The 27,599-nt window shown below is 44.6% G+C and overlaps 1 long non-coding RNA gene across 1 annotated transcript; it reads right to left on the bottom strand.

Moving 5' to 3' along the window:
• Window positions 1-909: 909 nt before the first annotated feature.
• LOC116972869 lies at window positions 910-20,065 on the bottom strand. Its single transcript, XR_004411938.1, has 3 exons — window positions 20,006-20,065; window positions 12,605-12,607; window positions 910-919 (listed from the first exon to the last, which is right to left on the bottom strand). It is a non-coding gene; the product is annotated as an uncharacterized LOC116972869 (long non-coding RNA).
• Window positions 20,066-27,599: the final 7,534 nt, after the last annotated feature.

Genomic DNA, 27,599 nt, shown 5'->3' with positions numbered 1-27,599 from the left:
ATAAGATGTTTTATTAAAGTAATGTGGTTGCTTGTAAGGATCCATATATATTTCAAAATGCCAATGTTGCAAAGATAATAACTCACTTAATAAATTGATAAATATGCCAATTCCTATTGAAAAGGGCGATGTAGACACCCATTATAATACATAGTACAGGGGCACAACCTTTTATCCGAACATCCAAATAACGAAAACCTCCGAATAGCGGCCATTTTTTCGGTCCTTGAAGAAAGGTCCTTGAAAACGTTCACCGAGGGCGGCCTGCAGAGGTGACAGCGGAACCTCTGATCGGTCCTCGAAGAAAGGGGAACTAAATCCCCATTCATAAAAGAGAAGGTGAGGGTATATTGCGCGGGAGGGTTAATATTTGACAATATGCTACTGCCTGCCCGCTGAGTTAAAAAGTTCCCACGGTCACGATACACAGTGTATCGTGAGTCAGTTTCACCCCACCTACACCCCTCTGCTTCCCGGCCATGTGTGTGACCCCTTCCCTCCCCTCTCCAGCTCCCCGCCCATTGCACCGGCGCGGGGGCTTTGCACTGTCTTCACGTCGGCGATGCTAGCAGGACCGTGCCAGTCACCGGCGACGTCAGGACCAATTGGACATCGACCACCAGGCCCACCGCAAGCACGGAGATCCCAGAGACCCACAGCCAGCAGCAGCCCAGCCCCGTTCCAACTCCAGAGGAAAACTCCAAACTGGCCGGAGACGTCAGGACCACCAGAAGCCATTTCCCGAGCTGCGCCCCCTCATCGGGACACCGACCCCCAGGCCCACTGCAAGCACGGAGATCCCAGAGACCCACAGCCAACAACAGCCCAGCCCAGCCCCGCTCCAACTACAGAGGAACCTGGGTTGCGGATGACGGGGCGCAGCTCGGGGCGTCGTAGAGGCTTTTTCTTTCACAGGGAGCTTTCTGCTGTCCGGCAGAGAAGAAAGGATCTACAACAAACCTGTCCCCCGCTCGACTCCACGGAGGAGCGTCCATCTGGGGGGGGGGGGGAAGCAACAGAACAGACCTGTCCCCCGCTCGACTCCACGGAGGAGCGTCCATCTGGGGGGGGGGGCAGCAACAAGGCGGTAGGACCGCTTACGCGGCGCTCCGCTATCCCGACACCGTGCCGAGCCCAGCCCGCTAGCGCCTGAGCAGCGGGCTGGATCTAAAGCCAAGGAAGAGGCGTCCGGCCAGTGGCTCGGGAAGCGGGTTCCTGTTGGTCCTGATGTCTCCGGCCACCTGCCATCCTCCGGGAACTGTACCGCCCTTGCAGGAGAGTGGGGTTGTTTGCAGTTGCAGAGGAAGGGGGCAAGGGTGGTACAGTTCCCAGTCTCAGCTCCAGTCCAGGGGGGTGGCCGGAGACGTCAGGACCAACGGGACACCGACCACCAGGCCCACTGCAAGCACGGAGATCCCAGAGACCCACAGCCAGCAGCAACTCCAGCCCAGCCCCGCTCCAACTCCAGAGGAACACGTAGGGGCAGAAGCTGATGGTGTGCAAGGTACGTCTTGTTCTTGGGGTGACGGATGAGGGGGCGCAGCTCGAGCCGTGGGCAAACTGCCACTTGTCACCGTAGCGGCCCATCGGGGAGCGGATTCCTCTGGAGTTGGAGGGGGAGGGGGGTATTGTGCTGTTTGATCGCCCCCTGCTATCCCAGGGACAGGGAAACACAGCGGCTTTTTAGACTGGTGGGCAATCACTTCCAAAGTTCTGCCCACACAGTCAGTACACCTCTCCTACACTGCATTTCATACAAACATTTATTCTGCAAGAAAAAACTACATTGAAGACTCAAACTCGCGACCGAGTAACTGCCGGGATCAAGGCGCAAACTCGCGACCTGGCGGATATGAGCCGAGCATTCTACCACTGAGCCAGCCATTAAAATCTACGCTAAAAAATTTCCATTCCGAAGACCGACAAATTCTGAATTACGAAAATTGTCTGGTCCCAAGGCTTTCGGATAAAAGGTTGTGCACCTGTAGTACCAAACTTGATGAGACTCATCACTAATGACAGCTTAGCAGGGCTCTGCTCACCATAAGTTAAATTACCCATAACGCTTTCCCATTATTGCTTAATTGCTTTGTGGGTTTCAATAACTCGGGAGTACGTTAGAATTTTCACATCATACCATTTTGTTTTAAGCTGATAACAAGTTTGCAGATGTTCTTTATTTGTACGATTTTTTTGTCAGTCCTTGAACTCGTTTTATCATATCGCTCGACAAATGTGACTGAAATGTAAGGAACAGCAGAGCAAAAACTAGGGTGAATTACATACAAATCAGGAATGGAATGAGGTATTTGGAATGGAATGAGAGGCTCAGGAGCTGTTGGTGAGGGAGGAGCGACGTCCGAGTGGTGAGTGTAAAAACCCAGCGCGGGGCTTGTTTCAACAGAGGCCCAGGAGCCGTTGGTGAGGGAGGAGGAGCCAAAATCTGCAACGTTCCATTCGCAGATCACACTTCAAATTAAGTGGGCTTGAGGAAGCCGCTGATTGGTCGAACGGACTGGAGGAAGCAGTTAATTGGCTTGTATCCCGGGTAAGGCTTTATATTGTATCCAGGATAAGGGGGGGGAGAATGAGGGCCAGGGCAGTTTTTCTGTTCTGGATGTCAGATGTGGGAGGTCATGGAGTCTGAGTGCCCTCCAGACGTCTACATCTGTACCAGGTGCGTCGAGAACGGGGCTCCTAAGGGACCGTGTTAGGAACCTGGAGCAGCAGCTCGATGACCTCTGTCTGGTCAGGGAGAGTGAGGAGGTCATAGAGAGGAGTTATAGGGAGGTGGTCACTCCAAGACCACGGGAGGCAGACAACTGGGTCACAGTTAGGAAGGGCAATGGGCAGTGGCAGGGACTGGTGAGTACCCCGGTGGCTGTACACCTTGAAAATAAGTACTCATGTTTGAGTACGGTTGGGGGAGACAGCCTACCTGGGGGTAGCAACAGCGGCCGGGCTTCCGGCACAAAGACCGGTCCTGTTGCTCAGAAGGGTAAGGAAAAGAAGAGGAGGACAATAGTAATAGGGGACTCTATAGTCAGGGGGTCAGACAGGTGATTCTGTGGACGCAGTCAGGAGACCCGGATGGTAGTTTGCCTCCCTGGTGCCAGGGTCAGGGATGTGTCTGAACGTGTCCAAGATATCCTGAAATGGGAGGGAGAGGAGCCTGAGGTCGTGGTACATATAGTACCAACGACATAGGTAGAAAAAGAGAAGAGGTCCTGAAAGGAGAATTTAGGGAGTTAGGAAGAGAGTTAAGGAGAAGGACCGCAAAGGTAACAATCTCAGGATTACTGCCTGTGTCACGTGACAGTGAGAGTAGGAATGGAGCGAGGTGGAGGATAAATGCGTGGATGAGGGACTGGTGCAGTGGGTATGGATTCAAGTTTCTGGATCATTGGGACCTCTTTTGGGGAAGGTGCGACCTGTACAGAAAGGACGGGTTGCACTTGAACTCGAGGGGGACTAATATCCTGGCGGGGAGATTTGCAAAGGCTACTGGGGAGACTTTAAACTAGAACGGTTGGGGGGAGGGACTCAAATAGGGAAAGCTAGCAGTCAGTGTGTGAGGCAGGAGGCAGAGAAGGGTAGCACTCTGACCCAAAATGTAGGGGAGAAAGAAGAAAAAGACAATAAACAGAGAATAAGAGGGGGTGGGTTTCTTAAATGTGTATATTTTAATGCTAGGAGCATTGTAAGAAAGGTGGATGAACTTAGAGCCTGGATTGACACCTGGAAGTATGATGTTGTGGCGATCAGTGAAACATGGTTGCAGGAGGGCTGTGATTGGAAACTAAATATTCCAGGATTTCGTTGCTTCAGGTGTGATAGAATTGGAGGGGCAAGAGGTGGAGGTGTTGCATTGCTTGTCAGGGAAGATATTACAGCAGTGCTTTGGCAGGATAGATTAGAGGGCTCGTCTAGGGAGGCTATTTGGGTGGAACTGAGAAATGGGAAAGGGGTAGCAACACTTATAGGGGTGTATTATAGACCGCCAAATGGGGAGCGAGAATTGGAAGAGCAAATATGTAAGGAGATCGCAGATATTAGTAGTAAGCACAAGGTAGTGATTGTGGGAGATTTCAATTTTCCACACATAGACTGGGAAACACATTCTGTAAATGGGCTGGATGGTTTGGAGTTTGTAAAATGTGTGCAGGATAGTTTTTTGCAGCAATACATAGAGGTACCTACTAGAGAAGGGGCGGTGCTGGACCTCCTGTTAGGAAATGAGACAGGTCAGGTGGCAGAGGTATGCGTTGGGGAACAGTTCGGGTCCAGTGATCACAATACCATTAGTTTCAATATAATAATGGAGAGGGTCAGAACTGGACCTAGGGTTGAGATTTTTGATTGGAGAAAGGCTAACTTTGAGGAGATGCGAAAGGATTTAAAAGGAGTGAATTGGGACATTTTGTTTTATGGGAAAGATGTTGAAGAGAAATGGTTTACATTTAAAGGGGAAATTTTAAGAGTACAGAATCTTTATGTCCCTGTTCGGTTGAAAGGAAATAGTAAAAATTGGAAAGAGCCATGGTTTTCAAGGGAAATTGGACACGGTTCGGAAAAAGAGGGAGATGTACAATAATTATAGGCAGCATGGAGTAACTGAGGTGCTTGAGGAGTATAAAGAATGTAAAAAGAATCTTAAGAAAGAAATTAGAAAAGCTAAAAGAAGATATGAGGTTGCTCTGGCAAGTAAGGTGAAAGTAAATCCAAAGGTTTTCTACAGCTATATTAATAGCAAAAGGATAACGAGGGATAAAATTGGTCCATTAGAGAGTCAGAGTGGACAGCTATCTGCAGAGCCAAAAGAGATGGGGGAGATATTGAACAATTTATTTTCTTCGGTATTCACCAAGGAGAAGGATATTGAATTATGTGAGGTAAGGGAAACAAGTAGAGTAGCTATTGAAACTATGAGATTCAAAGAAGAGGAAGTACTGACACTTTTGAAAAATATAAAAGTGGATAAGTCTCCAGGTCCGGACAGGATATTCCCTAGGACATTGAGGGAAGTTAGTGTAGAAATAGCAGGGGCTATGACAGAAATATTTCAAATGTCATTAGAAACGGGAATAGTGCCAGAGGATTGGCGTACTGCGCATGTTGTTCCATTGTTTAAAAAGGGTTCTAAGAGTAAACCTAGCAATTATAGACCTGTTAGTTTGATGTCAGTGGTGGGCAAATTAATGGAAAGGATACTTAGAGATAATATATATAAGCATCTGGATAAACAGCGTCTGATTAGGAACAGTCAACATGGATTTGTGCCTGGAAGGTCATGTTTGACTAATCTTCTTGAATTTTTTGAAGAGGTTACTCGGGAAATTGATGAGGGTAAAGCAGTGGATGTTGTATATATGGACGTCAGTAAGGCCTTTGACAAGGTTCCTCATGGAAGGTTGGTTAAGAAGGTTCAATTGTTGGGTATTAATGGTGGAGTATCAAGATGGATTCAACAGTGGCTGAATGGGAGATGCCAGAGAGTAATGGTGGATGGCTGTTTGTCAGGTTGGAGGCCAGTGACTAGTGGGGTGCCACAGGGATCTGTGTTGGGTCCACTGTTGTTTGTCATGTACATCAATGATCTGGATGATGGTGTGGTAAATTGGATTAGTAAGTATGCAGATGATACTAAGATAGGTGGTGTTGTGGATAATGAAGTAGATTTTCAAAGTCTACAGGGAGATTTATGCCAGTTGGAAGAGTGGGCTGAAAGATGGCAGATGGAGTTTAATGCTGATAAGTGTGAGGTGCTACATCTTGGCAGGACAAATCAAAATAGGACGTACATGGTAAATGGTAGGGAATTGAAGAATGCAGTTGAACAGAGGGATCTGGGAATAACTGTGCACAGTTCCCTGAAGGTGGAATCTCATGTAGATAGGGTGGTAAAGAAAGCTTTTGGTGTGCTGGCCTTTATAAATCAGAGCATTGAGTATAGAAGTTGGGATGTAATGTTAAAATTGTACAAGGCATTGGTGAGGCCAATTCTGGAGTATGGTGTACAATTTTGGTCGCCTAATTATAGGAAGGATGTCAACAAAATAGAGAGAGTACAGAGGAGATTTACTAGAATGTTGCCTGGGTTTCAGCAACTAAGTTACAGAGAAAGGTTGAACAAGTTAGGTCTTTATTCTTTGGAGCGCAGAAGGTTAAGGGGGGACTTGATAGAGGTCTTTAAAATGATGAGAGGGATAGACAGAGTTGACGTGGATAAGCTTTTCCCACTGAGAGTAGGGAAGATTCAAACAAGAGGACACGACTTGAGAATTAAGGGACAGAAGTTTAGGGGTAACATGAGGGGGAACTTCTTTACTCAGAGAGTGGTAGCTGTGTGGAATGAGCTTCCAGTGAAGGTGGTGGAGGCAGATTCGATTTTATCATTTAAAAATAAATTGGATAGTTATATGGACGGGAAAGGAATGGAGGGTTATGGTCTGAGTGCAGGTAGATGGGACTAGGGGAGAATACGTGTTCGGCACGGACTAGAAGGGCCGAGATGGCCTGTTTCTGTGCTGTAATTGTTATATGGTTATATGGTTATATGGTATGGAGGGAAAGAAAATGGTTTAAAAATGGAAAAGTGTGGAAATATACCATTGATATTTAAATTGTCTTCTGGGCTGGAAGGATCTATTTAGTTTAGTTTTATTTTAGGGATTCTGCGTGGAAACAGGCCCTTTGGCTCACGGAGTCCATGCTGGCCATCATTCAGTGGTACACTAGGTCTATGTTCTCCCACTTTGGCCTCCAACTTGCTTGGGGGCAATTCACAAAGGCCAATTAACCTACAAGCCTAACAAACATCATTGGAACGTGGGAGGAAACTGGAGCACCTGGATAAAATCCACATAGTCATGGGGAGAACATGCAAGCTACACACAGACAGCACCGTAGTCAGGATCGAACGCGTGTCTCTGATGCTGTGAGGCAGCAGCTCTACTGCTGTGCCACTGACACCCCATTTGTGCTGCAATATAATGTGATAATTCAGTTTTTAGTCTGTTTCTCCCATAACTGGCTGAAATGTTCTATTGCCACTCGTTTATTTCTTTATTCTTTGCATCATAGACACGTGATTATTTTTCCAAGTTGTGGGAAGAATGCATTTTAACATCTCAAATTCCATTCTATTTTGTAATTCGTAGAGAATCAAATAGTTCTCAGAATCATATTTACAACATTTACAATACTTCTAACAAATGTCTTGTTTTTAAATTATGGTGATAAAAGCCTGTATCACAAACTTTATCATTGTCTTGCTGCCTTAACGAAATGTGTATTAACTGAATATGTGTTTTAAATAGGTGACTAGCATGTTGGGGGCAAATGTATAAAGACTAACACAGCAGAGAAATTACATGGAAAACATAGTTAATAATTCAAAAAACAAAGGCTGCACATGACATGTAACATATATAATTTTCAAAGGTTTGTTAATCCCTCAAGTGACATTTAGGAACCTGGAGTGTTTTGCTTTAAATAAATGAAAGTGTCAAATGAATTCCATCAGACCACTTATCCAAGTCAACACATGATTTGAAGATATTCTAAAAGTTAGTCAATCGTGATTGCAAGCTCATGATACATAGATGCAGCTCCACCAGTCAAGCAGCCTTTGTGAATGGTGGATCCTATTTGATACTCCAGAAACAGGTGGTTACAGGTTATTCCCAGAGGCAAGCTGCTGATTCACACTGCACCCGGGAGATGAGGAAGCCCTTTTTCTTACAGAGAGTGGTGAGTCTGTGGAATTCTCTGCCTCAGTGGAGGGCAGTGGAGGCGGGTTCTCTGGATGCTTTCAAGAGAGAGCTAGATAGGGCTCTTAAAAATAGCGCAGTCAGGGGATATAGGGAGAAGGCAGGAATGGGGTACTGATGGGGAATGATCAGCCATGGTCACATTGAATGGCGGTGCTGGCTCGAAGGGCGAATGGCCTACTCCTGCACCTATTGTCTATTGTCTATTGTCTATTGAGACTGGGTGTGCAATTTAGGTCAACCAGAGGACATAGGTTTAAGGTGAAGGGGAAAAGATTTTATAGGAATCTGAGGGGTAACTTTTTCCAGGGTGGTGGGTGTATGGAACAAGGTAGTTGAGGTTGGGACTATCCCAACATTTAAGAAACAGTTAGCCAAGTATATGGACAGGACAGGTTTGGAGGCATATGGATCAAACGCGGGCAGGTGGGACTAATGTAACTGGGATCTGTTGACTGGTGTGGGTAAGTTGGGCCGAAGGGCCTGCATTGCATTCCATCACAGTGAGGAATGTGGGGAATCTGCTGTGGTGGATGATTATGTTAACTTTAATGTAGTTGTGTGTCTTGTTGCTTTTCTTAGTATGGCTGTATGGTAATTTGAATATCACTGTACCTTAATTGGTACATGTGGCAGTAAAAGACCTTTGAACCCTTTGACTATATGTGGTCCATGCCACTTTCAGGGAGAGTGTATTGGCACAGGCACATTCTTCTGCCCTAAGATGTATGAACCGAATCAAAAGTGCCATGATTATTTCTGTCTCGTTAGTGGCGCAGTGGTAGAGTTCCTGCAATACAGCGCCAAAGAGCCTGGTGTGATTTTGGCCATGGGTGCTGTCTGTGCGGAGTTTGTATGTTCTGTACGGAGTCTGCTGACTGGTTAGCATGCAACAAAAGCATTTCACTGTACCTCGGTACACGTGACAATAAACTAAATTAAACTAAACTATTCTCCCTGTGACCGCATGGGTTTTTTTCCAGGTGGTCCGGTTTCTTTTGACATTCCAACATTCCAAAGATGTTTGTTTTAATGCAGTTAAGCTAATGCAGCTAATGCATGAGTCTGAGAGGATGTCAAATTGGACTATTGATCTCTGGATAATATTGTAATTCTTTTAGAGGTACATCATGGGTGCTGTGACCGCATTGGACCGGAAGTGGCGGCGCTGGGAACAGCTGCGGCTCGCCTGCAGTCCGTTTGTCTTTACTTTTTTGTGTTGTTTTTTTTCGTTTTGTGTAGTTGCGTTTTTGGTTTTTAGGTTGTGTTTATGTGGGGGGGGGGGGGGTGGGGGGTTGAAACGGGGTTTGCTGTCTCTCCCTTTGGGGGAATACGACTTTTTCGTCGTATCCCCCCTCTCTGCCTCCGTCTGCGCTGAGGCCTAATGGCGGAGCTGGCGACCTCGGGACTCCGGAGGCAGCCTGTCAGGACTTGCCCTGGGCTCGCTCCCGTGAGGGCGGCCCAGCTCGGGGCTGGAACTGCGCTCCCGTGAGGACGGCCTGGCGAGGGGCCGAGACTCTCCCGCGAGGGGCTGTGGCACGAGGGAGGAACGGCACTCCCGTCGGAGTGGCCCAGCCCGAGGGAGAACAGCTCTCCCGTCGGAGTGGCCCAGCCAGAGGGAGGAACGGCACTCCCGTCGGAGTGGCCCAGCTCGAGGGAGGAACGGCACTCACGTGAGGGCGATCCGGCTCGGGGCTGCAACGGTGCTCCGGTGGCTGGGACAGCGTTCTGGCGGCGGTGACCTGAGTCCTGGGTTCAGCCGCGGGCCAGCGGCTGCGTGTGCTGGACTGGAGGGCGGCAGCTTCGACCACCCCCAGGCCGCGGTGTTTGAGCCGGCCCGTTGCGGGGTTCGGTGAGCCGCGGGACTGTTGTGCCATCGCCCGGTGGGGAATCGCCTCAGCGCAGAGGGAGAAGAGGAGGGAAGAGACAGTAACCCTAATATTTTTTGCCTCCACCACAGTGAGGAGGTGCTTGGTGGATACACTGTGGTGGACGTTAATTTGTGTTTACTGTTGTTTATTATTGTATGATGTATGTAAGACTGCAGGCATGAAATTTCGTTCAGACCGTAAGGTCTGAATGACAATAAAGGGATTCAATTCAATTCAATTCAATTCAATGGAAAACAAACACACCAACATGTTTTTTGTTTTGTTTGGAGATACAGGGTGGAAACAAGCCCTTCGGCCCACCGAGTCCGCACTGACCAGCGATCCCCACTAGTTAACACCATCTTACACACACTGGAGACAATTTGCACTTATACCAGCCAATTAACCTTCAAACCTGTACATCTTTGGAGTGTAGGAGGAAACCTAAGATCTCAGAAAAAACCCACACGGTCACGAGAACATACAAACTCCATACAGACTGCACCCGTAGTTGGGATCGAACCCGGGTCTCTGGCGCTGCAGGTGCTGTAAGGTTACCGCTGTGCCACCGTGCTGCCCTTTTTTAAGTATGTTTAGTTTAGCTTAACGTAACATAATTTTACTGAGAAAATGGGCCCGAGGAATTTTACATGAGAATCATTAAACAAAAATTTGAGTTATTTAGCAGGACGTATGGCATATGAAAAGTTTGGGTCAGAGCAGTGGCGTAGCGTGGGGGTGGGGGGGGGGGGGGGGGGCAGAGGGGCGGTTGCCCCTAGCGCTAAATTTTTAGGGGTGCAAAAAAATTGTTGGATACATTTTTTTTATAAAATGGCAAAAAAAAATGTTCTAAAGGCACGCTGCACCTCTTTGGCAGCCTTCCCCTGAATTATTGTAATAAAATGTAATTTGTTTTGCCATTTTATAAAAAAATTTTATCCAACAATTTTTTTGCGCCCCTAAAAATTTATCCAACAATTTTAACCAACCAGCAATCTCTGCGCCGAGGCCGCTGCCGCTGTCCCAGCCGCCGCTGTCGTCCACTGGGCCCGCGGTCGGGTCGAGTGGCCGCTGCTGCCGGAACGTGCCCCAGCTCCGAGTTCTGGTCGCCGCTGTCCCAGCTCCGAGGCCAGGTCGCCGCTGCCGCTGCTCCAGCTCCGATGCCGTGTGGCCGCTGCCGCTGCCCCCGCTCCGAGGCCAGGCCGTCGCTGTCGCTGTCCCCGCTCCGAGGCCAGGCCGCCGCTGCCGCTGCCCCCGCTCCGAGGCCAGGCCGCCGCTGCCGCCGCCCCAGCTCCGAGGCCAGGCCACTGCTGCCGCTGTCAAAGCCGCCGCTGCCGCTGCCTAGCTCCGAGTTCTGGTCGCCGCTGCCGCTGTCCCAGCCGCCGCTGCCGCTGCTCCAGCTCCGAGGCCGCCAGCTCCGCCATTAGGCCTCGGCGCAGGCGGAGACGGGGGATACGACAAAAGAAGTCGCATCCCCCGAAGAAGAGACCAAAAACGTGTTCCCCCCCACCCCCACACCCCCCCCCCCCACATACACAACATAATAAACCAAAAATCAACTAACAGGTCAAAAGAACAACACAAAAAAAGAAAAAAAAAACAGACAGACTGCAGGCGAGCCGCAGCTGCTAAGGCAGTGCCGCCATCTTTTTGTAGGTTGAGAAAATAATACAAAACTTGGATTTATAACAGCTCATGGGCCATGGCTAGCCGCTAATGAGGAGGCGCAATATTTTAAACTGCCCCGGGCGCTCAAAACCCACCCTACGCCACTGGGTCAGAGGGATATGTGTTAAGCTGTATTTAAATAAGGAGAGAAGCAGACAGTTTCAAGAAGAAATTCCAGCCCCACTGAATCCGCACCGACCAGCAATCCCCACATATTAATACTACCCAACACACTGAGAACTATGTACAATTATACCAAACCAATTAACCTACAAACCTGTACATCTCTGTGCATGGGAGGAAACCGGGGCTCCCGGCGAAAACCCACGCGGTCATTGGGTGAACATTCAAACTCCGTACAGACAGCACCCGTGGTCAGGATTGAACCCGGGTCGCTGGGTCTGTAAGGCAACAACTAACAGACCACCACTAAATCGCTGCACCACTGTGCCACCCCTTAAAGCCGTTAATGTCATTTATCATCACCTCTGAAGCTGGACAAGATGCTTCACAGAAGAATTACCGTAAAAATTCTAATACCCAGCCAGGTCAGGACACATTAGTTTCCAGATGTATTTCCTCCTTTTTTCAAGAAGACTGGTGCACATGAAAGGATGTGAAAAATTCACACTCATTTGCACAAGATAAAAGTTTAACAAAAATAACCATATGTGTGAAAAAATTAACAAGTTACCAAGTCTTGAAAAGTTAGTTCATTTGAAAATAGATGTTCAAAGATTCCTACTTGAAAATAATTATGTAATAATTTTGGAATAAAATAAACGTACCTATATGTTTGTGTGTGATGTTATTGTTCAGAGTTAATTGAAAATTATATTATTTGTTAAGCCGTGTGGGGTAAGAAGATTAAATGTTTATTTTTCACATCCATCAAGTTAGTAACTTTTAAAGCATGGACAGTTATCCTTAGGTTATTAATAATAATAATAATAATGCATTTTATTTATGGGCGCCTTTCAGGACTCTCAAGGATCCCTGACAGCCAAAAAAAAAGAATTACAAACATATAAATAAAACGAAACAAAACAAGAAGTAGTAGGGACAGCAATAATACATAATTCGAAGAGAGAGCAATGGCAGCTAGTCGCACTAGCGTTCACTCTCACCTCCGGCAGCCATCTTGGTAACAGAACAATCAAAAACACATTTTAACATGAACATCTACCACAGTGACTCCGACACATTCCTCACTGTGGTGGAAGGCGAAATAAAGTTCAAGTCCTTCCTTTAGTTCTTCCTTGGTCGTGCGCCTCGAACCCCCGTTGACGGGACAATCTTGACTCCCGTAGCCGGCGGCGTTCGGGCCCTCCGCATCGAGGCGATCTGCTCCCGCATCAGGAGGGGGGGGGGGATATCAGCACCCCCACGTCGGTCGATCGATCCTTGCGTCGGGGCTGGTCGAACCTTCAGCGACGTTGGAGCTACTGACTTGGCCTCACCCAAAGACTGAGAGCCCTTGGTGTTGGTGTCGTGGTGGGAGCGATCCCAGGCAAGGGATCAGCTCTGATGTTAAGTCCACGCCCCGCGGTGGGGCTCACGACAGTCCGAGGAGGCTTCCAGCTCCATCGGTGGTAGGCCGCAGAGCTTGGAGAATGTAATCCAAAAAATAATCACATATCCGCCAAGGTAGGAACTTGAAAAAAAGTTTACCCCGATCCCCTCCCCCCCTCCCCCCACATAAAGCAAACCAAAGAACATTAAAACAAAACGTCTAACAAACTAAAAAATAACAAAAAGAGTGAAAAGACAAACAGACTGCCGGCAGGGCTGCCATCACCCCGCGGACACGCCCCACATCTTTTAAAACTTTACATAAATACACACTTCAAAAACATTTTATCAACTTTAAATTGGTTTTCATTTTCAAATGGTTTGTGGATGTTTGTAACATTTCAAGTTATTATTTATATTTTCAGAACCATTTGAAAACGCTTACTTCTAACACAAGGGAAGCACTAGGAAAACACACAAGCCAACAGAAAATTGAAACTAATTTAATATTCATAAGGTATTTTGAGGAAGTATATCCACTAAAAAGCTATAAAAGATTTTACTGATATACAGAGGGTGAAAGTCTATGCTTTAAACTGAAGTCATTAGATAGGTGTGAACAAAAAACAGCTAATCTCTTAATTGTGTGCAATCTCACAAATAGCACCAGCACCAGAAATAGAGAAGCAGAACAAGCAGCCGGAGGAGGTCGTTGAGGCAGCTTAACAACTACCTCTCATAATATTGTATAGACAGTTGGATAGGTATATGGATAGGATAGGTTTAGAGGATTCTGGGGCAAGCATGGGTTGGTGGGACTAGTGTAGATGGGGAATGTCGGTCAGTGTGGGCAAGTTGGGCTGAAGGGCCTGTTTCCACGCTGTATGACTCTGTGACTCCATGACTGTGACTCTAATATCCAAAGTAACGGAATGTGCTACATACTCCTTCCATAACTGTGCCCTTCAACCCTCAATGGCATCAGCTACCCTCACAGGGCGGCTCAACGATGCTCCAGGTGATCAGGACAGGCCCTTTGCATCTGAATCTGTTAAGTGTGGTTACAATAGGACTCGGGGATGCTAAGGTTTGGTCTAAGCGAAAAAGATAAAGCTCTTAACAATAGGCCAAGCGCAAATCTTAGATTGATGTCTCCAAGATACATTTGTTTAATGAATCTCCTTTAAAATTCCTCGGGCCAATTTTCTCTGTAAAATTATGTTGCATTAACCTAAACTAAACATACTTTAAAAAGGGCAGCACGGTGGCACAGCGGTAACCTTACAGCACCTGCAGCGCCAGAGACACGGGTTCGATCCCAACTACAGGTGCTCTCTGTATGGAGTTTGTACGTTCTCCCCGTGACCGTGTGGGTTTTCTCTGAGATCTTAGGTTTCCTCCTACACTCCAAAGACATACAGGTGTGTAGGTTAATTGGCTGGTATAAGTAGCAATGTTACAACATTTTGAGATTTTAAAAATCAAGTCTGCAATTTATCCCATCAGATAAAGCATACAAATAAGTTTAATTTGACACCTAATTCACTTTCATATCTCAAGTATTTAAAAAGTTATGGCCATTTTCATACTCGGAAATGAGCATCTTGTTCCCTATTGATTTTCTATGGACATAACAAAAAAGCTGTGATCGTGAGCAGTCAAAAGCCCATAACTTTCTTAAAAATTAAGAGAACTGAATGAAATTTTCAGTTATCATAGATTGAAGCATTCTGAAACAAATATAAAATAATCTTACTTGGATGACCTGAAATTAAAGCATATAATTAGTTAGTTACCTAATTGTAGCTAATTTCAGACTTCAATTACTAGATCTAAACATCTATCCATTTCTTAATAAATGATTAACATTTTTAAATAGCCTAAATGTCCAAATAATATTCACAAATAATTCACAATAAAACATGATTTTTAAATCTCATTTACATTAATTTATAGACCAAATGGAAGGAATTTAGTGTTCAATTGCTGTAAATTAAAGTCCATTTAAATCAGCTTTCCAGTGGGTCCCTGTGGAACGCGCTGGTTTAGAACGTTCACATTGCGGTAGATTTGTGCCTCAAATGCCCAGAAAAATACTGCGGGATATAATGGGCCCAAAATGAGCTGCTCGCAATATTAAACTTTGTATAAAGGGATCTTTAGAAGCCCTATTTAATGTAAAAATATACAGCTTACCTTCATTTGTCTGCTTTATGAGACCCTGCGGTTGCTGGTGGTCACGGGTTTATAGATTGATTTTTAAACGACTATAACTATTATTCAAGGCCTTTAAAACCAATAATAGCTTTTGCGACGGGGTCTTTCAGCGATTTTTCGTTAATATTTTACAAGGCTGAACATCTTCGATTGGAACAGCCTAGAGAAAATCGCGTTTTAAACCCGCCCCCACTAAACGGCGCCAAAATCGCGCACACCCGCAGCGACAGATTTTCAGCGACGCTTCAGGTAGGCTTTGCAACATACCTAGTATAAGTGTAAATTGTCCCAAGTGTGTGTAAGATAGTGTTAATGTGCGGGGATCACTGGCCAGTGTGGACTCGGTGGGCCTTAGGGCTTGTTTCCACCCTGTACCTCTAAACGTAAAAAAAATGCATGTTGGTGTGTTTGTTTTCTATGATGTACATCTAAAAGAATTAAGGGCCTGTCCCACCAGCATGCGATTGCTTGCGTCAAGCGCGACCAAACGTGGTGGCTTGAGCCTTACGGCCTCGCGGGGCCGGTCCCACTTCCAACCGCGGAGCCGTCTGGAGTTGTGCGGGGCTGGTCCCGACATCATACTCACCAATCAGCTGGGCAGGAAGCGGACCAACTGAATTTGGACATCGCACGGCGTCGGGCGGTTACGTCATCACGCAACGGCACGCCGGGCGGTGACGTCATTGCATACGGCGTCAAGACGGTGTGTACGGCGTCGAGACGGTGATTACGGCCTTAAAGCGGCTGCGGGCCTACAGGCCGTTGCCGCACGGCATTTTTGGACAGTGTCCGTTTTTTGGAGCCCCGCGCGATGTCGGGACCAGCCCCGCACAACTCCATATGGCACCGCCGATCGACATGGGACCGGCCCCGCGAGGCTGTACGGCTCAAGCGACCACGTTAGGTCGCGCTCGCCGCAAGCAGTCGCATGCTGGTGGGACAGGCCCTTTACAATATTATTCAGAGACCAATGCAAACATCATCTTTGTCTCATGAATAAGGTGCAAGGAATTTCACTTAAAACATTTGCTTAGGCAAATTGAAAATAAATAACCTGATACAATTCTATTAATATATAACATGTGTAGATTTAGTTTGCATTTGTGCTATATTGTACAATAAGTATATTGTATTTGGTAGCCTCATAACAAATTGGGACATTGGTATCATTGGGATGGTACTGACCCATTACCCTTTTTTCCCATTTACTCATCCCTTTTTACCCGATCCCCATGAAACCCAAAAATTATTTGATAGCACTGAGTGGGCAAATGCATGGCAGATGCAGTATAATGTGGATACATGTGAGGTTATCCACTTTGGTGGCAAAAACAGGAAAGTAGACTATTATCTGAATGGTGGCCGATTAGGAAAAGGGGAGATGCAACGAGACCTGGGTGTCATGGTACACCAGTCATTGAAAGTAGGCATGCAGGTGCAGCAGGCAGTGAAGAAAGCGAATGGTCTGTTAGCATTCATAGCAAAAGGATTTGAGTATAGGAGCAGGGAGGTTCTACTGCAGTTGTACAGGGTCTTGGTGAGACCACACCTGGAGTATTGCGTACAGTTTTGGTCTCCTAATCTGAGGAAAGACATTCTTGCCATAGAGGGAGTACAGAGAAGGTTCACCAGACTGATTCCTGAGATGTCAGGACTTTCATATGAAGAAAGACTGGATAGACTTGGCTTGTACTCGTTAGAATTTAGAAGATTGAGGGGGGAATCTTATGGAAACCTACAAAATTCTTAAGGGGTTGGACAGGCTAGATGCAGGAAGATTGTTCCCGATGTTGGGGAAGTCCAGAACAAGGGGTCACAGTTTAAGGATAAGGGGGAAATCTTTTAGGACTGAGATGCGAAAAACATTTTTCACACAGAGAGTGGTGAATCTGTGGAATTCTCTGCCACAGAAGGTAGTTGAGGCCAGTTCATTGGCTATATTTAAGAGGGAGTTGGATGTGGCCCTTGTGGCTAAAGGGATCAGGGGGTATGGAGAGAAGGCAGGTACGGATACTGAGTAGGATGATCAGCCATGATCATATTGAATGGCGGTGCAGGCTCGAATGGCTGAATGGCCTACTCCTGCACCTAATTTCTATGTTTCTATGAAAGCACATGACCAGCCTCTATTAATTTGGGCTTTGCACAATCCTGGGATATAGGTGCAAGTGTGTGCTGAAGATAGGGGCTGTCAAAGGAAGGAAAGTAGTTCATGGAAATAACTGATGACTTGGCAATGAAGAACAGGTCGAGACATGCTCAGTCCCTTGAAACACACTGATGTTGAGAAGGTTAATGCGGCTCAACAGACTGAAACACGGTTTTTAAAATCTTGGAGGCATGAAACAAATTCCATTGAGAATCTAACTCTGAAATGAACAGGAGGGTTTTAAGTACAGTGGTGCCTGCCTGAGGCAGAAAATAAACGGGCAAGTGAGCATAAAATTGGAATAATTGAGTTGTAGGAAGAAATGGTATTGGCAAGATGTATCCAGAAGATCAATGCATGTAATGAGAGAGGGAGCAAATCTCTGAAGTCCATGATTTCTTGATTAGTTGGTAATTAGTAACTATCTCTCTGATGCCTCTTTTGTGACAGCACCCTGGTGCTATGCGAGAGTCATGCTTAAACGGCATGGTCAACATGCTAATAATTAATGATCTCCCTGCTGCAGTATAAGATTGAGTGAGAAGAGTGTTGCAATAATATCGATTTAAGGGTGTATTTGGAATTGGCCAGATTGCAGTTCTGCAAAAGTGAATTGACTCTGTACCATCCAATCCATTGGTGGCGGGTGGAGATTGTTCGACCTGGAATATAATGTTGGTTGCAGCCCAAGGAAAGAGAACTAGTTTAATAGATAGAGCCACCTGCAATGTTACCATCCCTGGATGAAGTCACAAGTATGAATGATAAAATATGAATCCCTTTTAGTATTTCTCAGAATTAAAGCTTTACTTTTCTATATTCTGTTTATTACTTCACGGTTTTATTTATTTAAAGCAGATGAAAGTTGGAGCAGATGTTAGCCATCTGGCCCCTCAAGCCTGCCCCACCATTCATCATGGTCATGGCTGATCTTCCCAGACTGCATCTTCCCTTCACTGCCAGTTCACATTACCCTCTATTCCTTGACCACAGCAGAAAGTGCTGGAGTAACTCAGCAGGTCAGGCAGAGTCTGGGACATGGATAGACAATATGTTGGCCCGGGACCCTTCTTCAGACTTGAAGAAGGGTCCTCGCCCGAAACATTGCCTGTCCAAGTTTGCCAGAGATGTTGCCTGACCTACTGAGTTACTCCAGCACTTTGTGCTTTGCTCAAGATTCCAGCATCAGCAGATCCTTGTTTCTATTCCTGGGATGTCAGGACTTTCATATGAAGAAAGACTGGATAGACTCGGCTTGTACTCGCTAGAATTTAGAAGACTGAGGGGGGATCTTATAGAAACTTACAAAATTCTTAAGGGGTTGGACAGGCTAGATGCAGGAAGATTGTTCCCGACGTTGGGGAAGTCCAGAACAAGGGGTCGCAGTTTAAGGATAAGGGAGAAATCTTTTAGGACCGAGATGAGAAAAACATTTTTCACGCAGAGAGTGGTGAATCTCTGGAATTCTCTGCCACAGAATGTAGTTGAGGCCAGTTCATTGGCTATATTTAAGAGGGAGTGAGATGTGGCCCTTGTGGCTAAAGGGATCAGGGGGTATGGAGAGAAAGCAGGTACAGGATACTAAGTTGGATGATCAGCCATGATCATATTTAATGATGGTGCAGGTCGAATGGCCTACTCCTGCACCTAATTTCTATGTTTCTATGTTGATCTTTAAAAAAATTAGCCCTAAAATACCTCCCTTCACCCAGCTTCCACAAATTTCAAAGATTCAACATAATCTCATTAAAAAAATCGAACATACCTCAATTTAAAAATGATCCCCGTCTTTTGCAGCAACTCAGGTTATCTATGTGTACTGTAGGTGCTGGTTTTCAGCACTGTTGACAGCCTCTTCCAACAATGTTGTAGTGGGATCCACCCTCATCTATTACTCTCCCATCTCATTTATGATTAGACCTTATTTCCGCAAGCGGCCCGATCCTACCTTGTATGGCCACATTAGACAGCTGAATGCCAAGCAATTCTACCGCGATGACTAACGTCGTCTTGTCACAGACTCATCCCTGAATTCAAACGGTTAATCTCAATCGATGCTTCCGTAACATAATCTGGATTGGCCAATCCTTGAGATACTCCATTACCATTAGGGCAGTGTTTATATTTACAGGCACAGCATGGAAACAGTTCCCTCATGTCCATGCCGGCCAGCAATCACCCATTTTTTTGGAAACGCTATTTCCGTGCAAGACCACATGAATTGCAGAGAATTGTGGACTCAGCCCAGCCCAGCCCATCACACAACCAACCTCCCTTCCATTGACTCCATCTACACTGTACACTGTTTCAAAAAGGTCACCAGCATAATCAAGGATGGGTCTCACCAGGGTCTCTCCCTTTTCTCCCTTCTACCATCAGACAAGAGGTACAGAGTGTGAAAACCCATACCTCCAGATTCTTCCCAGCTGTTATCAGGTAACTGAACCATCCTATCAACAACTAGAGAACAGTCCTGAGCTACCATCTATCTCATTGGAGACCCTCTGACTATCTTTAAACAGATTTTACTGGACTTTATCTTGCACTAAACTTTATCCCTTTTAACCTGCATCTATACACAATAGATGGATTGTAATCATGTATAGTCTTTCCACTCACTGGATACCACGCAACAAAAAAGCTTTCACTGTACCTCTAAACTGAACTAAACTAGATATATATTACCATATTTTCTCATTTACTCCAGACACATTACGGGATATTTTACAAAGGCTGATTAACCTAAGTCTCGCTGTTCTTGGGGTGCGAGTGGATACCAGAGCACCCAGAGGAAGCACGCATGGCCTTAGCGAGACATGCAAGCTCCATACAGGCAGTACTTGAGGTCAGGATTGAACCCAGTTCTCTGGTACTGTGAGGCATTATGTCTACCAGCTGTGCCATTGTGCTGCCCTCTTGTAACTTTACTTTGAGGTTCAGTTGGATATAAAGCTACATGCAGTACTATTTAAAAATGGTTTCCTGGGCAGACACCATTTCCTCTTCACCCATCAACAGACCAATTGTCCGTTCATTCATCTGGGTTGGTCAAATTTTGCTGACCTACAAATGAGTGGGAACTCTCTTCCCAAAAGCTGGGAAAAGCTCTATTAATAGCACATTGAAACTGATGGATCATTAACATGTAACAGTACAGATGGGTACTGAAAATGAGCACCGAGAAGAGGTACAAATCCCCCAAGTCCTAACTAACTGAATAGCTAAACCAGCTTGCAGGGTAGAGTGGCCTCAATCACAAGACTGGTGTATTTGCTGCACTTAAAAAGAAAATCAATTTGTTCAAGAGATCTATGGGCCATCTTGAGGCTATGATAAAGTGAACAATAAACACAAGTTCTTTCTTCCATAATTGAAAGGCTTGGCTAACATGGTCTAAGCTATTTGCTGTCAATTTGCACTTGAATGGCATATACATGCTAGTTGACACCAAGCTGATTTCTGAGTTTATTAGGGTTCATTAATGGGCTGCTTGGCTTTCATGATTAAATATACTAGAACTGTTTGCTCCTTCAGCAAGGAAATCTTTTAATCCTAATTAAGTATGGATAATAAGGGAAATGACAAATAGGTCTGAAAATCGGATTTGAATTGCATAAAATATATGGTAGCCTTTAATCAACAGTAATTATAATTATAAATGTTTGTTTAAATAATGAAGTCTCTTGATAATTTATACTAATTCATTCATTTATCTGCAAGTAATAACACTACAAAGCAAATGATCTGAGAGAAAGGGAAATGAGCAGGGAAGAATGATTCTACAATATCGTGAGCACAGATATTTTAGGTGAAGGTGTAATTTGGAAACATATTACAACGTGAGGTAAGTGGTAGAAAAAATGTATAAAATGCACAGTGATTAATGGATGTTGATCGGAAATTATTCAAATCTTATGGCTCAGGAAAACTGTACTGCCAGAAGAATAAAAGGGAAAATGAAATTATTTTTACATGGAGATACTGTCATCCAAAACATACCACCTGCTGGTCCAGTGAGTTTAGCCTTAATGGTAACCTTAAAGATAAACTGAAATCATTGCTGAAATATGGAGACATTACCTGGGTTGTTGGTCTGATTGTTTACCTCATTTAAGTTGTTAGCAAAAGCATATAGGACTGAATGGCCTCCTCCTGTGCTTTTCTTAATTCAAAGTACTGACCCACATTTTATTATCTCAAAGTCAGCTTTAATTGCTGTGTTCTACTTAGCCTTGAGAGGTTTTGGAAAGTCAATTTCCTTAAGCACTGCAGACATTATTGTGAATAACTTTACAATAAGCTAGTGTATCTGGCACAGAAAATATACAAGTTATTTGACACTTGCGACAAATAATTTGTCAAGATTTGCAACCTCCAAATAAATTCTATCTGCCAACTTAAATTGCCATAATATCAAATATATAGTTTTTTAAGAACGTATTCAAATCTAAGTCTGAACATGTTTTAGATGCAATTCCCAGAATATGTTCCTCCAATAAATTATAACCTTTGTGTGTTGGGAAATGAATATCAGCAATATTGACTTGATGACTGTAAATAACATTCTATGAGTAAAATTGTTGAATGAAAGTGAATAATTTTAGAATGCTATTAGAATGCCATCCCAGTGAGCGAAGATACATGGCTGCTGCAATCAATACTATGTTTAGATACATTTGCAAATTATGACCCACTTTGGCCACCCTTCACCATGCCCCCCCCCCCCCCCCCTCTCCAGCCCATTGAGCCCCCCATGCTCATAGAAGCCAGTCTCCAGATAGTTTGAATCACTCTTCATAATGTCAAGAAATGGCTGTGAACATTGGACAGACAAGATAATATGCCAGCTCTAGTGCTGACCTACACTCCAAAATTAGTTGTGTCTCTGGTCGAATTGTTGTGTTCTTGTGCAGAATGTGTGTGTTCCGTCTGTCCCGACGTCGGAGTTTCGATCATCCCGATGAGGGGGCTTGTACATCGGGCCATCCGTAGCAGCGACTGCGGAGGGCTCATGGGCCCGACCACGGGTGAACAAAAGGAGGAAGATTGACTGAACATTATTGCGATCCATCACAGTGAAGAATGTTGGTTCCACTGTGGTGGATGTTTATATTAAATTCTATTGTGTATTGTGTTATTTTTGTTTGTATGGCTGCATGGTAACTCAAATTTGACTGTACCTTAATTGGTGCATGTGACAATAAATGTGAACTTGGACTTGAACTTGAAACTCTTCCAATATAGCTACAAGACAGGCAACTATTCAGTGATGTGGAACATTGCCCTGGTATGCACAATCATAAGCCATGCGATGGAAGTTTCCATCTACAGTGACACTAAGCCCCTTAATCAATGTACCTACTCACCAAAGCTCAGTTTAGATTTTGCAACGTGCACTCAGCACAAGATCTGCACCACAGGTTCAAACACGTACCAAAGAGCTGAAATTCAGTGATGAGGCACGTGTCACTGTCATTGGCATCAAGGTGGCATTTGAACAAATATGGCATCAACGATTTGTGGTAAAACTGAGGTCAATGGGCATCAAGGAGAAAGCTCCCCAATGTTTGAAATGGTACTTTCCATGAAGAAAGATGGTTGTGGTTGGAGTTGGCTCCTCATCTCCTCGTGCCTGCTCTGTTATTTAATAAGATCAGGGCTTGTAACCCAAACATACTCGACAAGTATCTATTTATCATTGTAACCTTCATCCGCTCAATAAGTAGCAGCTAGAAAATGCAGAGGATGGTTAATACACAAGAGGACACAAAGTGCAGGAGTAACCCAGGGGGTCAGGCAACACAATGGTTTGATTAACGGTCGCTACCCAAAATGTCACTCATCCATGTTCTCCAGAGATGCCTCCTGACCTGCGTAGTTACTCCAGCACCATGCATCCTTTTGTGCTCCCTCAACAAGTATCCACCTATTTCTGCCCGAAAAATCTTAAAATTCTGTTTCCTCTACAATTTGAAGAAGAGTTCCAAAGACTCATGATTGTCTAGAGAAAGAAGTCAACCATCTCTGCCTTTAAACTGGCAACTCCTTATTTTTAAACATTGACCCCTATTTCTAGAGTCTGCACAAGAACAAACATTCTCTTCTTGTTAAATCCCCTCAAGTTTTTAGTTTAGTTTAAAGGGTCGTACCCGGGTCTCTGGCGGCGTAAAGCAGCAACTATACCGCTGCATCGCCGTGTCGCCAAATTTGCTTCAACCAATTCATTTCTCACTCTTTTGTATCACAGGTGATGCACGTCCAGTCTGTAAATCCTTCTCAAGGCATTTAGGGACGGCGATAAATAGCTGCCTTGCCCAGATCAGGAAAACCAGCCAAATGAATGAAAATCTACCATGGTAGTCATTGCTGTAAATGAGGAAAAGTGGCACAGCAAACAAGAGGCACCCACCTTCGGTACAGCAAACTCCTGCAAACCAGGATGCAGTAATGTACTTTAGGCATGTGATAATCCCTCTTCTACATCCACCTGTAATAGAAGGGGCCCTGATTTACTGTTTTACAACAGGAGAACAGGACCAACATGTGAAATGCCCTGTGTGCTGCAGTGGAGTTTCAGCTTGTATTATAGCTGCCATCTCCCTGAAATGGGGCTTGAACTCATAATTGAAACATGCTCCCAGATGAAGGACTGTGGTATCAAGGAAAGTGAAATTGGTATGGAACTGCCTTATTGGGGAGAATTGGTGTCACTAGCTTTAAGATATTTTCTATAGCAAGCACATGAATATGTAATGCATTTGAATCTAATTTGAATCAATTTATTCCCTCAGCTATTTCATTGAATGCTCTAGCTCATTTAAGATAAGAAATTCAAAATTGTGAGAGTTTTGATCAGAGCAGATTGGATAGAACCATTTTCATCAGCAAGATGGGAACTACTTAATGTAAATGACAAAATAACCTGAGCAGACATCAGGAAATGTTTGTGTGCAGCATATTAGTGGTCTGAGGGGGGTGAATGTACCAAATTCAGTTGTTTGCTAAAGAACATCGGACATACTGTATACTGACATTTACTGAATTATCTCATGCAAAGTGATGGATTAGAACTAATTGGAGTGCTCCTTCAAGGAGTCAGCTCAATACTGTTGGACAGTATGGCCTCTTTCTGTGCAATTCAATGGGAATGTCTAAAGGCAGAGGGAATTTCTATGTCAGCAGGATGAACACTTGTAAAATGGCATAATATGCATGTTACTGGTGTCTGTACTTAAGATAAAGTCACCCAACAAGATTGTTTACCCCAAAAAATTACATTTTGAAGAAATCTCGTACTATCTATGACCAACCTCAAATTTTACTTGTTCTCCTGTTGCAAATATGGATCGGTCCTGTAGAATATTATGACAATTTACTCTTCATCTAATTTTGATAAATTTCTGCGATTGCCTGTAAATCACAAGGAGTTGATGCAACATCAATCATGTTGGGAACTTGTTTGATTCCTTTGTTGCGATGGAGAAGTAGGTAAGAGAGAACCACTTCCATTTAAATATTACCCGATAGCAGTCGCTGCATATTTCCAACATTTTCTGTGAATGCTTTCAGATTAGCTGAAGCACCGAAAGGTGTAGAATGGGGCGTGAGCTTTGCCCTTTACTCCTCATTACTGCAAGTTGAATTCAATGCAAATTACTAGAGTGGAATAAATACTTCAGTGAAGGGAAATTGAAATAACATTCTGATCAAGTTATTACTCGTCAAATTCTCTGTTTAATAAGCACTTTTACTGAAACCTAGATTGAATTAGTACAGTGAACATGGGGCGATGGAGGATTAGTAAGATTGGCTGTGAACTGCTTGACTGTTCACTAAAGAATGAGCACACAAATTCATGAAATATATCCACACAATGTATCACTCACCCAAGGCAACCCGATGAATGGAAATATCAGCAGGAGAAGTAACTGATCTAATGCAGTGGGAGAGTGCAGTTGAAATCATAGTGGAAGATTTGTTTGGTCATTAATTGACAAAATAGATTTCAAATCGACGCTTGCTTCTGAAGAAAGAATAATGGTCACGTTAGTCACTATGGAACAGTGGTGGAGTTGCTGCCTAACAGCGAATGCAGCGCCAGAGACCTGGGTTCGATCCCGACTACGGTGGCTGTCTGTACGGAGTTTGTACGTCCTCCCCTGCGTGGGTTTTCTCCGAGATCTTCGGTTTCCTCCCACACTCCAAAGCCATAGAGGTTTATAGGTTAATTGGCTTGATAGATGTAAAAATTGTCTCTAGTGGGTGTAGCATAGTGATAATGTGCGGGATCACTGGTCGTCGCGGACCCGGTGGGCCGAAGGGCTTGTTTCCGCACTGTATCTCTAAACTAAACTAAACTAAACTAAGTAGTTCTTTGTGGTAAAGGGAAAGGGAAGGAAGGACTTGAACATATTTTCCTTTGATTTGTAATCAAAGTGAAAAGCTAATCGAAAAGATTTTGGTGAAAGGTCACTTTGCAAAAGGGACATGATATTATAGTAGCCAATACACAATTTACCCAATAAACTCATCGTTGACTCCAGAAAGGTGAAGTCGGGAGGCCACTTACCAAGTTTCATTGGTGGTTCACTGGTGGAGAATTAGCAGCTTCAAATATCTTGATGTAAACACCTCAAATAACCTGACATGGACTCAGCACATGGATGCAATCACAAAGAAAGTGTACCGGCGCCTCTACTTTTTTAGAAGTTTATAGAGATTCTGTATGTCTCCATTTACTCTAACAAACTGTAGAAAGCCGTGTGTCTGGTTGCATCGTGCGAGTACAGAGAAGGTTCACCAGACTGATTCCTGGGATGTCAGGACTTTCATATGAAGAAAGACTGGATAGACTCGGCTTGTACTCGCTAGATTTTAGAAGATGGAAGGGGGATCTTATAGAAACTTACAAATTTCTTAAGGGGTTGGACAGGCTAGATGCAGGAAGATTGTTCCTGATGTTGGGGAAGTCCAGAACAAGGGGTCACAGTTTAAGGATAAAGGGGAAATCTTTTAGGACTGAGATAAGAAAAACATTTTTTCACACAGAGAGTGGTGAATCTCTGGAATTCTCTGCCACAGAATGTAGTTGAGGCCAGTTCATTGGCTATATTTAAGAGGGAGTTAGATGTGGCCCTTGTGGCTAAAGGGATCAAGGGGTATGGAGAGAAGGCAGATACAGGATACTGAGTTGGATGATCAGCCATGATCATATTGAATGGTGGTCGGTGCAGGCTCGAAGGGCTGAATGGCCTACTCCACCTATTTTCTATGTTTCTATGTTTCTATGTTGTTGCAGTTCCAATACTCAGGAATGCAAGAGGCCGCAGTGAGGGGTGGACTAAGCCTGATTATAGGTTTTTCTTCAATAATACAGATTAACATGTCCCGTGATCCTTAGACTTTTACTCACAAACTCATTGGAAACAGTTAATATTTTTAATTAATACAATATTACATGAGATTGTCAGTTTGCTTTTCGCTCAGAACATTTCGGCCCTTGTACCTTAACTAACTAGTTGATCTTTCTTTTCATTTCCCTGGTGAAAGTTCTTAGATGTTCCTCAGGATTGAGGTGCTGTGCTTCCATGTGTTTCTGTTGGTTCTGAAGTGCCTGATGAAGCCACCGTGGGGACATCAGACGTATGAGATGATGTGCTGCTTTCATTACTTACCTTGTGCCTCTGTGAGCTTCTCATTCACTGCCTTAAGCTTCTCGATATCAAAGTGAATACTCTTTCTTCACTATGAACAGTCATGGGCTGGAGATTTCCAGGAGTCAATGGAGACACTGAGCATGTCCTTGAATTGTGTCCTCTATTTACTGGGCAATCTCCATCCATGATGGAGCTCAGATTAGAGTGTCCATTTCACGAGTCTTTCAATCCAGGAATATATTACATTTATGACAATAGACAATAGACAATAGGTGCAGGAGCAGGCCATTCGGCCCTTCGAGCCAGCACCGCCATTCAATGTGTTCATGGCTGATCATCCCCAATCAGTACCCCATTCCTGCCTTCTCCCCATATCCCCTGACTCTGCTATTTTTAAAAGCCCTATCTAGCTCTCTCTTGAGAGCATCCAGAGAACCTGCCTCCACCGTCCTCTGAGGCCGAGAATTCCACAGACTCACCACTCTCTGTGAGAAAAAGTGTTTCCTCATCTCCATTCTAAATGGCTTACTCCTTATTCTTAAACTGTGTCCCCTGGTTCTGGAATTCTGGACAATTTAGGCTTAACCCGCTCCTGGATCTCCATGTCATTGCCATTAAAGCAATCCCCATGACCCTTGGTTGAGAAGACAAAAGTTATGCTGGACTGCAGGATATCTTTAAGCTATGGAAATGTAACAGTTCTTGGTATTAAGATGCTGTGTGAGAGGAGCTGCCTTTGCTCCATCAGAGCTCC

This window comes from Amblyraja radiata, chromosome 5 (genome assembly GCF_010909765.2).
Source record: "Amblyraja radiata isolate CabotCenter1 chromosome 5, sAmbRad1.1.pri, whole genome shotgun sequence".
Taxonomy (NCBI): Eukaryota; Metazoa; Chordata; class Chondrichthyes; order Rajiformes; family Rajidae; genus Amblyraja; species Amblyraja radiata.
This window is presented reverse-complemented; position numbering and strand designations above follow the sequence as displayed.